General features: G+C 41.2%; 1 protein-coding gene across 1 annotated transcript in view; it reads left to right on the top strand.

The window, feature by feature from the left end:
* LOC147124561 (versican core protein-like) overlaps window positions 1-13,054 on the top strand; it is a 210,971-nt gene that overhangs the window by 3,729 nt on the left and 194,188 nt on the right. The gene's annotated exons all lie outside the window — the stretch shown is intronic.

Below are 13,054 nucleotides of genomic sequence, written 5' to 3'. Positions count from 1 at the left end.
CATGTAGTTGATGTTCATGGTGGGGATGGACTTATTTTGGTTTTGTCAAGGTTTTCTCGTTTTGTTCTCCAGTAGCATGTGTTTTACTGAACTTCCACAATCAAATCACATGACAAACTTTAGTGCTGTTGGACCATATGAGTTGATCTGAAGTGCTATTCTACCAAGTCAACTGCAGCAATGTCAGGTTTTATCTTGGCACACCACACAAGTATCATTTATTGATAGATAACATTTATTCACAATTTATTTTCTAATCATTAATATTTAAACTGTTAGGGGTCACCTGCAGCAGGACAGTGAAAGACCAGTGGCTGCTGGATCGGTACTCTGCCTCTTAGCTGTGTTTTGGTATAGAATCAGTTACTCATAGCTACTGGGCAAGCTGCTTATGGTGGGAGGTGTCAGAATATGGATTTCTGCTAAAAGAATATGATGACTTATAATAGAAGTATCACTATATGCTTTATAGTTGTTGGGTGTCAACCAATACTGGATGCCAGCACTCTGGCGAGTGGTTGGGTCATGTTCCTTGACATGAGTAGACACCATAGATCTGTGATGAAAGTGCTATTAATTGGTTTCATGTTATCAGCCAACACAGATGGCCATTTCAGAGCTTCCTGCTAATTCAGTAGTCCATTTTTAAACGGTGAAAGCGTGATTAAAATCTATTCCATTGGTTTCCAAATGTTTCTATGATCACCTGTCACTAATGCCCTTTGATTATTATGATTTGGGAGACACAAGAATTACATGATCCCACTGTCCTCCACCTTTCCCCGGTGGTGCTGAATCCAGTCTATGATCCAATTTAACTGAATTTAGCTTCTGTATACTCTCTTCAATTAATGCTAGCATATGCAGAGGTATTTACCCCATACTAGGCTGAACTGCAACCCCAGGAATCATCAGCTACATTGTGCAGGTTACTTATTTTTAGAACTTATTTTTCCAATTTTGACACTTGACTCATGTTTTGTACAGTTCCATAGGTGCTGGATGACCTCTGATCAGAGTGGCCATTCTTCATGTGTGGGCTTAAGGCAGCGTGTGTTGGCAGGCTGTTTGACCATGCAATGCATCATGGCCTTTGTCTCAGTTTGACCTTATCTGACATCTGCACATACATAGCAGGGGTCACCTGAAAGTAATCAGGACCAGGCATCCTTGCAGATTGCTCTCCTGTACACCCAGGATCTAAAGCTAATTGCTGCCTTGGTTAACTCATCACACACTAAAAAATTGCACCTGGGGTATTCCTGTCTATATGGCTTAATATCTGTGCTGACCCACTGGTACCCTTGCATCGACCAGCTATGGACAAGAGGAACATCTACCTCGTTTTAGCAAAGGGTTGGTGTATGTTCCTCCTCTCAAGGTAGGTTGCTATATCAGGCCATATATGATCTGTAAAGGCCTGGCTAACTAATGTGGGATAATACTCAGAAGCACCCCATCACATTCTGTTTTGCTTTAAATGGTACTACATGTCACTGTGATCAAAAGACAGCATGGCCTGATGGCTGCACCTGCCAAGATGCCACCAATCATATCTGCAGGTATTGTTGCACCGACCTGGCAATGACCAAGGGGAAACCATCTTCACAGGCTCTGGGCCAACAAAGAGACAGATGTACAGTAATGTCACCTGCTGCAAGGACACCTGCAGCTAAGATGCAGCATAGGATTGGCACAACTAGTGAAGCTAACTGTCAGCTGCAGCCTCCAATTCGTTTCCACTTTTTTCAGGCATGCATACATTTTGACCTACAGGGATGGTGCCCTGCACTGGAAAAGAGAGCTACCCTCCTTACAACCACTTCATGCCACACCAGCTTCACTTCAGGAGCCATCAAAGAGGGGGTTGAGGGCTGGGCTACTCGTGTCATTTGTCTGCTGACCCATGCATACATATTGGGTTTCCTTGTCTTTCATTTTTCCTTGTTGCATCTTAGCCATATCTCCCTTCAGCTTTGGCAAAGCCTGCCATTGGGTTGAGATGCCTTTTGAGCCTTTCAAAGGCTGTTTTAAAAAAAAAAAAAAAGTTCCCATTTCTGATACTTCCTTTCAATTGTTCGTAAACCATTAAACTTCACATACATGCAATTTTCTTCTCCCGCCACTCGTGTACCCCTGAACATGTCAAATCTGTACCTGGAACTGTGAAATTATGAATATGGGCTGACCCATGAAAATTGAGTGTTGTTGGCACATTACTATTCTGACAAAATTAGCATCAGTTCTTAACCATTTAAAACTGGTTTCTACCAGTAAATAAAAGTCATCTCTAGTGCATGTTGGGAGGCTATTTGATTGATGGCCAATATTTGCTGTTTCCATCAGGGTCACAGGGCAAAGGTGAGGGGCAGGAAAAAATGTTTTAATTTTAATTAATTCACCACTTACCTTGTAAAAAGCAGGCCTTGCGACTGCTTTTTAAATGTCTAACTTCTGCAGACTTACCCTCCCAGGAAAACCTGCAAAAAAGTGAGTTCGATGCGCACGCGCAGCCTCTCCTGCGCACGCGTTCGAACTCTGAACCCCTTCTTTCAGGGGAAAGGAAGTGCCGGTTTCCCACGCATGCGCAGTGCATGCAGGAAACCGGCACTTCTATTGGGCTTACGGGTGAGTACCCCGTGCGTACTCACCCGTGGAGACCCGAATTTCTGGGCCAATAAAACAAACGACACCCCACCACAGTCCCAGCTGAGGCCAGCTAGCACAAAAACCAGGATTAGATAAAGGACCTTTCTGATTTGTATGGATTAGTATCGAACTTACAAAATTGACAGACAGGAAAAGACCAACTGGTCAGTCAAGTCTGCCCCACACAACATGGTGGCTGGCGCATCGTGACTTTGATGCCATCTGCAAACCTACTGACCATACTCCCAACACCACTGACAAGGTCATTAATAAAAATTGAATCCTAGCGGGCCTAGGACCAATCCCTGGGGGACACCACTAGTAATGTTCCTCAAATATCCTAATGACTTCGTCAAAGAACTCTATTAATTTGTTCTTATTTCTCAGTGATCATAAAGGACATCTTTTATGCTCCCTTCTAGCATCTTCCCAATAATGTATGTCAGGCTAATGGGCCTGTAGTTCCCTGGCTCTGAATTGTGCCCTTTTTTGAATATAGGAACTTTCCCCTGACTCTATTGAACAATTGAAGATATGGGCAAGGGGCTCACAGAGCATTAATTAATTAACATCTCTTTAATCAAGAGCCCTATTAATTTTGAGATTACACATCTCAATACATTCACACGCTGAGTTGTTTAAACAGCTCTGCTTTATGTGTTTAGTTGTGAAGCAACGCATGGAAGTTGCTAATGTCTAAATTTTTAATGTCTTTAGATCTAAAAGTTGCTTTTAATAATCATGTTTATATGTGTTACAATTTTTACACTGCAATCAAGTTAGCTCCGTACACACCACCTTTGTATTTCTTCAAGTCGGAGGACGCATATTCAGTGAATTTCACAGATTTCAAGCTGACGCAGTATAGAATCAGCACAAAGCTACACTGGAGACTGTGAATTCCAATAGAAGTCATAAGAGTCCTTATTTTTTTGATCAGATTATTTTAAATAAAAATTGAACTTTCAACATTGTGGAGTTGAGCATTCAATGTAAGTTGGCAAATAGCGTGCCCTATGATGTCCAAAGGAATCACTATTTGTGAGCAGATACTAAGTACTCAGCTCCTTGACAGTGAAAATTGCTTCTTTTTGAAAAGTAAATCTAATTAAAAATTAAAGAAGTCCCTTCTGAGTACAGCAGGACTCCTTGATTTCAATATAGCTTCCTTTTGGGATACATTTGAGGTAACATTTTGGGATATAGTCTGAGTAATTTGAGACGTGACATGGTAAAGTATAGCATGCTTGGGAGGAAAAAGGTGATTGGCCCTGTAGTTCCCAAAGCCCTCCTCCACTGGGGGTTTCCTCGTGTTATGTCTGGGTCTGTTGTAGACTAATTGATTGCTATGATTAGTCAACAACCCCATTATCATTGTATCATGTGACTACCAGGATGGTAGAAAGCAAACTAGATGGACCTTGGTCTTTTTTCATTGAGCAATTCCTATGTTTCTGATTGTATTTTATTCCAGTGTGAAATCCCTAAACCTCACTGTGACTACTACAATTCGTAAGAAAAACACAAGGGGTGCATTCAGATTCAAAAGAAAATGATTATAACTATATTGGCAGAATGAATTACATTTGTAACATGTATAAAAACATGCATCAGTGGTATCAGGGATTACTATAATCGCAGTTGTGCTATAGCAACATTGTGGTGGGTGAAACAGGATAAGTTCATTGACCTATGTTTGTTCTACTAGTGAGCAGCTGAGTGCTCAACTAAAACAAAAGACTATTAAAGAAATATAGGACTTCTCAGTCAAAATGATAGGATTTTACTGAATTGTCAGGTTGTTTAATACCTGATGCCAATCTTCAATGTTGTACTAATGCTGTAGCCACTCCATAAAATAAAGTACCCTTTACTAACAAAGTGCCAGCACAGCTTGGCTCCGTGGTAGAACTCTCACCTTGGAGACAGTTCCATTCCAGGAATTAAGCACATACATTTTTGGCTGACACTTCATTGCAGTACTGTTGGAGGTGCCGTTTTGGATGAGATGTTAAACCAAGGCCCCATCTACCCATTCAAAGTGGATACCAACATTCCTGTGAATTTTTTTTGAAGGAGAACTGGGAGTTCTTCCAGTGTCTTGACCAACATTCATCCCTTAGATGACGCTTCAAAGACAAATGATCTGGCCATTCATCTCCATGCTGATTGTGAGACCTTGCTGTGCACAAATTGGCTCATGTGTTTGCCTATAAAACAACAGTGACTGCATTGAAATGCTTTGAGAATCTGAAAGGCACTATATTTTCTTTTGTAAATGGATTTATTTTTAATAAGCAAGCTAGTTTTTTCCCCCCTTTGACCAATTTACTCAGCCAATTTCCCTCTCCCTCTCCTGAAGGGACTGACCCTTTGGGGTGTGGTTCCAGGTGAATGGATGCCCTCCAAGACCCTGTCAAGTGAGTATTATTTCTCTATTAGCCTTGGCACTGGGCGGGGTGCTGGCTCTTGGTCTGTGGCGGGCAGGGGGTGGGGGGATCCCCACAGCTCAGCTCAATACTGTCCTTACATGAACTTCAGCAGTGGTCACTGAAAATCAATCAGGGGCGAAAACCTTTGTGACAAATTCAACAAATCTCCACTCCCAGTACTCAATCTCACTAAACAGAAGGGCAGGTCAGAGATTCTGGGCTTGGGTGTTCTAGCCTTATCTCTAGCTCATGTACTGTATACCCAGAAATCAGCCTTGCTGAATTTTCCCTTTTGGCTATTTTCCCATTGCTCGCCCAGATATATCTACTTCAGATGAGATCAGCTACTTCAGCACAGATTGGGGATCAAATCTGCGACTTTCCCAGTTTATGTGGCTCTGCCACTCCGTGGATAAACCTGCTGAGCCATTGGAGAGCCTGATGATAGCTATTTGATATAAAATATTAATATTAACCCTGTTAAACTATCATTGCGATAAATCTAATATTTCTTTGGGGCTGTTGCAGAGGTTGGGGATTGTCCAGTGGTGAAATTTTCCAGGATCCTTTGATGGCGCAACCACTGAGTGTGCTGTTGTGTCTTACAAACCAAGAGGTTTTCAGGTTTAAACCGTGCGCTGTCTGTCGGTTTGAGTTAGGATGGCAGTAGGAATGCTACAATTGGCTTGAGCCTAGGGAGGGGAAAAAAATCAGCCAATGTTCCCATTCCTGATTGCTACCCAATGATCACTGCTGTAAAATGTGGACACAATAGGGAAGAGTTTCTGCTCATTTACCCTAGTAATATCAGCACCATATGGGCGGAATCGGCTAGACCAGCGCAAAAGAATTTTAAACGCAAGTGACTTACGCTGAAAACCACTAGTATTTGATTTTTCTGTGATATTTTACGTTGGTTTAAGTTTCAATTCACTATCAAGCCCCGCCCACAAAACTGGCCACATCCCTCCCCCCCCCCCGCCGTCCCCGGTTGAAATTGCGAGATTGCGCTGGTTCAGGAAGGCTCTTCAAATTGTGCTCATTTTCTTAGGTGAACAGGCACTAGTAGGCACATTTTAAAAGTGTTTTCATATCAAAAAATATTTAATTTGCAAAGAAACTGACTAGTGTACACCATGGTTCAGTAGAGTTTTTTAAAAAGTAATTTTCAGTGATTTTAAATGAGGTTTTTCACAGGTGGAGGACTGGACCCTCTTTTGAAAAATGCTTATTTTTGGTGATAAACCCACTTTCAGCTATATTAATAAAACTGCACCAGCTTCTGACTCTTAAATATATTAAGGACTACTTTTTAATGGAAAGAAAAGAAACAATTGCGTTCTACTACGCTCCCGATTGCACTGGTTCATTGAAGATTTTACGTTTGTCATTATGCAAATGAGTTTTAGCGAAAACTTGAATTGTAATCTAACTGCAATTTCCCAATTATGGCCAAAGCGGAAACTAACTCAAAGGAAATAAAAATCAACTGACTCAGTGTAAAATGGGTGGTCCATCGCACACGTCAAGTTCTACCCCTTGGTAAGGATACAATTAGGTTTGCTGTGAAATCCCACTTCCTTTATGATCTGATGGCCCACTATCTAGAATGTAGAATAACATGTAGAATTGCTATTGAGTTGAGATGAGCTGGAGAGTTGGTAGGACCAATGAAGCTACATGCATGAGTCAGCACCTTTTGGAAAGAAGAGAGAACATCATTTGAAAAATATAATGATGCGATAATATAAGAAGAATGGTAGCCAGCAAGAAAGAGTGACTCCGTCAAACCTCAGATGAGAGGCACCCTTTGCATTGTCACACACCTACACCCAGCCGCCTAAAGTCAAGGAAGAGCTTCATGAACAGTGTTGTTCCATTACAATCAACCTCATCTGAAGCCCGCATCGCCTTGTGGAAAGACCGGCTCGCCAGTCTTGAACAACCCCCAGCGATGGAAATTTTACCTGATGAAAGCCTTCCCCCAGGAGCTAATTGCAACTGGGCAACCTGGAAGTGCCTTAACAGACTTAGGACCGGTGTAGGTTGCTCAAAGGTGTCACTAAGCAAATGGGGATATTCAACCAGCCCGACAACTTGTGAATGTGGAACTGAGGCACAGACTATGCAACACCTCCTGCAATGCCCATCGTTAGAGGAACCCTGTGCTGTTGCAGATCTTGCCGAATTCAACAACAAGGCGCAAAAATGTGCCCAGTTCTGGCTGGGCTATGTATAGACTGTCCGTGGACACGATAAGAAGAAGAATGGAGTTCTTGACCAATCATTGCAAGCAATCTCTCTTGATTAGTCTAGAACAGACCCAGACATGATATGAGGAAAATCACAGTGGTGGACAGTCTTGGGAACCATAGGTCCAAAGTCGCCTGTTCCTTCCAAGCATGCTAAACTTACCACGTCAAGTCTCAAATTACTCATGCATTGTATCCCAAAATGTTGTTTCCTGATGCTCTTTAGATGATTAGATTCTTGTAATATAAATCTAGCTATTTATCTCCCAGGTTTTTAGTTATTTTGTCAACTTTTATACCCATCCCTCCCCTGCACCACACACTTCCTGCCTAATAGGGGAGGATTTTGGTGTCCATGTACACAAATCACTGAAAGCTCGTGCATAGGCACAAGAAGCAATCAAAAAGGCTAATTGAATGTTGGCATTTATCTTCAAAGATTTGGAATGCAAAAGTGAGGAAGTAATGCTCAAGTTGTACAGAGCCTTGGTCAGACCCCATCTCGAGTACCGTGTTCAGTTTTGGGGACTGCACCTCCGGAAGGATATATTGGCCTTGGCTGCAGTGCAGATTCAACAGAATGATATTGGGGCTTAGAGTTAAATTACAAGGAAAGATTGCATAAACTTGGCTTGTATTCCCTTGAGTTTAGAAGGTTGAGGGGTGATCTAATTGAGGTGTTAAAAAAGATAAATGGATTTGATAGAGTAGCGACAGAGAAACTATTTCCTCTGGTGGGAGAATGCAGAAAAAGGGTCTTAATCTTAAAATTAGAGCCAGGCCGTTTAGGAGTGAAATCTGGAAGCACATTTTCCACACAAAGGGTAGTGGAAATCTGAAACCTCTCCCTCAAAAGGCTGTGGATGTTGGAACAATTTAACCTTTCAAGACTGATATTGATAGATGTTTGTTAGGTGAGGGCATCAAGAGATATGGAGCAAAGGTGGGTAAATGGAGTTGAGTTACAGACCATCAGCCATAATCTAATTGAATGGCAGAACATGATTGAGGGGCTGAAATGGCCTACTCCTATTCCTATGTTTCTTTCTTGAAGTGTTGACTCTTTGCTGGGGTATGGGTCCACATTGTCCAGTCACCTTCTGATATTTCACCAAGTGGCCATTGTTTATGTGTAACTCTCAATAGTGAGGTTTGGCAGTTCTATCTGATCATGGAGGGAGGGGTGCAGGGGAAATCACAATGCAACGTGATTGTTTCCTCACCAATGTCCACAGACATATACAGTTTCAGGAGAGGGGACCTGTCTGATTTTCCTCTCCCTAAACTAGGGGCGGTGGTGAATTGTACTTCTTCGCTTCTGCCCTGGCTGAGCCCATTCACCTCAACACCAATTTCAATTCCAACCTGGGAGCACTGACTGGATAAACTTGCTGACTTATTAGTGGAGCGCAGTACATGCTCTTTAATCAGCCATTAAGATTGGGTCTCTGATTTCCTCCTTCTTTCTGTAAGGAGAGACATAATATCCTTTTTTTGCTAACTATTCGGAATAGGCCAATTGAGAACAGGATCATGCCATGTGGAGACTTTGGGTAAAAGCCCCTGGTTCAGAAAGAGAAGGAGAAATTTCATTTATTTTGTGATTTATCACGCTATCGAACCAACTTAAAGTGTTTCACGTAATCAACTAGAAAAGAGAAAGAAAGACTTGTATTTATATTGTGCCTTTCACAACCTCCGGATGTCCCAAAGCGCTTTAAAGTCAATGAAGTACTTTTGAAGTGTAGTCACTGTTGTAATATAGGAAATGCAACAGCCAATTGGGCACAGCAAGTTCCCACACATAACAATGGGATAATGACAGATAATCTGATTTTTCTATGTTGTTTGAGGGATAAATATTGGCCAGGAGACCAGGGATAACTCCCCTGCTCTTTTAACTAGTGCCATGGGATTTTTTTACGTCCATTTGAGCGAGCAGACGGGGCCTCGGTTTTAACGTCTCATCCGAAAGCCGACACCTGGAGTGTCGGCCTAGGTTTTTGTGTTCCAAGCCTCAAGGAGTGGGACTTGAGCCCACAATCTTCTGATTCAGAGGAGAGAGTGCTACCTGCTGAGCCATGGCCGACACTATCGCTTGACAATCTAATTATCTTGACTGTTGTGTGCCTTGTGATCCAGCAGCATCAATATACCTTCCATATTATTTTCCGTCATTTCAAGTTTTGCGCAATGGTAAACTTTTTAAGTTCAAAATTTTCCAGAGAAGTAAAATAAATCTTGGTTTTGGCAATTATATGTTCCTTTTGTCTGTTTCCATTCCCAAAGTCTTCCTGCTTTATTCACTTTTCCAGCTGAGAGAACAAACTGGAGACCTGTCAATGCCGTGTTCCAGACTGTTGCAAGGACAGCCCACAGGCTGCATTACCGTACTACCCTGCTGTGGCCCGAGCCTTAAACATTTGAAATACTGTGTATCAACAGCTATTAAAGTACCATTAAAACAACAGGAGGTTGATGCATTTATTGCTGTTATTATTTATTACAGTTATAGACGTTACTGGTAATTTCCCTCCACAAAATATGGTAGTAATTGCAATAAAAAATAAAAATAATGTCTAATCGCAGTTGGTAATCATTTAATTGCCTGTGTCATGTGAAGGACTCCAGAATGCCTTTCCTAGCACACTCTTATAATAAATAGGACATCCTAATTATTGTTCCCACTATAGAGATTCTTTCAGCTGTGTGATAAAGAATCATAACTCACAAGTGCCTTTTGCGTTCGTGACTTTCTGGCCTTCCACACTTGGGAATGAGCTCCCACAACATTGCCATTGGTATGGTGTCACAAACTTCCCATTACATCTTGGTAGAGGTTCAAAGGCCAAATCACTTTCTCTTTTATTCTTTGGATAGCCCCATACTTTCTTTGTGCAGATGTATTGAGGGCTTTTGATAAATCACTGCTGGTCTGACATTTAATGTGTTTCTTTTTCCTCCTGTGTCTAAAATTGATAATATGGTGTCCTCTGTAAAAGTTCAATAGATGGTTTCCAGCATCTGAGTTCCTTCTGTGAGCCAGCATCATTGCAGCTGCTCTCAGACATTACATAGAAAACATGTCATGTTTGACATCAAATGTAACTTCATATATACAGATGGCTGAGGTGAATTGCATATGAATCCTCACTAGTTTGGGGCCTTTGTGTACCTGGAAGACAAACTCTTGTCCAATTATACCTTTTAGAATGGGGCCCATTGTCCAGCGGGTAGACTACCTTTCAGTCAATTACTTCCTCTGGAGGTGGTTGCATATCAAATTGAGATGCCAAGCTCACTGTCATTATTGTTCATTAGCCTGGTAGAGGAATTGGGTCTGCCTTGGGTGGGCTGGTGGAGCATATAGAAGTTATAGATCACCAGGTTACCTTGCCAAATCTTTAATCATGGGTGTAGGTAACAAATTAAAAATGGTATAACTTCCAAATTGCACCCCACCTCTTACCCACTAGTGCATATATATCTAAGGGGGTCCAGGAGCATATTAGCCTGGAAAAATGTTGCTTTCTGGTTAATTTTTACTCCACAATTAATTTTTAAAAAATTATAGAAAAATTAAATGACATTTGGATTTATCCACAATCAACAAAACATCCAGACCTTCACTTCCCCAGACCCACTCATCCATCTCACGCTCTCCCTTTTACAGAGACATTCCCCTTTTGAACTATCTCTCCCCTTCAAAGAAGTTTTTCCATCAAAACACAAAGCCAGTCCCCTCCCTCTATCCATCTTCTCAATTTGTAAACCTATCACGGGAATTCTCAGTTGCAACAATCTTTCACCACTGGGGCAGTAAGTAGTAAGAGCTGAGAGTGCTGCTGATAGGTAGGATGAGGATTAGTGCTCATTTTTTGCCACCTATAAAACTGTACACCAGGGTGTACACTGTTTAAGCCTGGCTACACACATGTCTTTAAATGCACAAACTTTGGGGAAGAAGCTGAAGATGGGAAGTTAATTTGTGGTTAAACATTTCTGCTAAATCTTTGTCTCCACGTAATATGATACAGCTGATCTGACATGATATAATGACATGCATTGCATTACCAGTGTGTTTTGAATTAGTTCCAGCTTTTAGAGTTCTCCAATTTTATAATTTGGAGCTGGTAAGCTACACATTAGGAGGAACATCTCAGTTGATCTCTTTAAGTCCCATTATAAGTTTTGTCAGGAGAGTTTTCTCTAATGTCTAATCTCCTATCGGAGATTATTAATACTGTAAGAAGAGTAATGGCCATAAGGTAAAACAGTTTGCTTCCCTTTGTTTTAGTTTTGGAATCATCTGAATACATTTAACTTTACTCTTCAAGTAATTCAAGAACACCAAGAATCTTAATGATCTCGGGTATATGTGCATTGCCAGCATTAGTAAAATATTAAGATGTGCAGCACTCAAGGTATGTGCAATTTTTGCCATATCAAGTTACGGAGGAGAATTGGGCTGGTTCATTGCACATCCTTGTTTCCTTCAACAAAAGCAAAATACTGCAGATGGCTGGAAATTTGAACTAAAAGTGTATGTCTTGTTTCTTTCACTCTATTTCTGCAAACTCCTCTAGTCCTATATCTCAGTTTGCACACTTCACTCTTCCAACTCTGGTTTTCTGTCACCCTCCCTCCCTCCCTGAAGTCATCAGGCCCTGTGCCCCTCCTAACGCCGCCTATACTTTCTATACTTTCAAAAACCGACTCAAAATCTACCGCTTCAACTGTGCCTCAGTACTTGTGGCTCAGTGTCCGATCCCCAATTTGTTAAGAAGCTTGAGATCCTTTGCCACATTAAAAGCACTACATAAATGCAAGTTGTTTTTGGATTTGTGTCAGAAGTGAAATAGCCTTTGAAAGCCTATAATTTGGCCTGTCTGCCCTTGAGAACGTGGTTTTTGAGGTTTATAGCCAAGCCTCCAGCAAATGTCATACCCTTCCTTACCACTTTTAAGGTGAAACGTTTATGCTCATGCTTTTTTCAACCAACCAAGTGGTCAACACAATTGTTGTATTATGTTTTCATGGACAAACATTATGTTTCTTTAGATAAATGCTACTTAAGGAACTTGTCTGTTAAAATAGTTTGTAATTCTAATTTGTATTGCATCATTCTGTACATAGTGAAATGATTTTTCTAAACATTAAGGCTATTAGTCTGCTTAGACTGCCATATTAAGTTGACCTGACCATATGGTGATCCCTACAATCTAGCCAAATAAACTGGGGGGGGAAAAAACCCATGACCTGCATATAACATATAGTTCAACATTACTACAGTACACAAATGATGAAATCAGTATGTAGAATAGATTTTGATGTCTTCTGCTTTGCTGGTCCTGGTTTTTGTATTTGTAGTCTCTTTCCCAGGAGCTGCTGCAGACTTGGCTGTCTCATTCATCTTGGCCCATGGACTTGAGAATTTCTGCTAGCTTTGTTTTATAGTACAATAGGAAAACTGATAATTAATCATCTCAAGTCACCAGTAGCTTAGTTTTCCGTTCCCTTCTTGCCTCTTGGAGATTTTCAGGGCACTGCTTGCAGATTGAGTTAGGAGTTGGAGTGGACCTTGGGCTTAGTGAGGAATGGGGAGCTTGTTATCCTGGTACAGTGCTGCAGCTGGTTTGACTTGAGTAGCAGTTGGTCCTGGTTGCCAATCTTGGTAGAAAATACTAAAAAAAAATCTAAATATTTAAAAATTGAAATGCA

This window comes from Somniosus microcephalus, chromosome 1 (genome assembly GCF_052327205.1).
Source record: "Somniosus microcephalus isolate GS21.2 chromosome 1, FLI_Smic_1.0, whole genome shotgun sequence".
Classification (NCBI taxonomy): Eukaryota; Metazoa; Chordata; class Chondrichthyes; order Squaliformes; family Somniosidae; genus Somniosus; species Somniosus microcephalus.
This window is presented reverse-complemented; position numbering and strand designations above follow the sequence as displayed.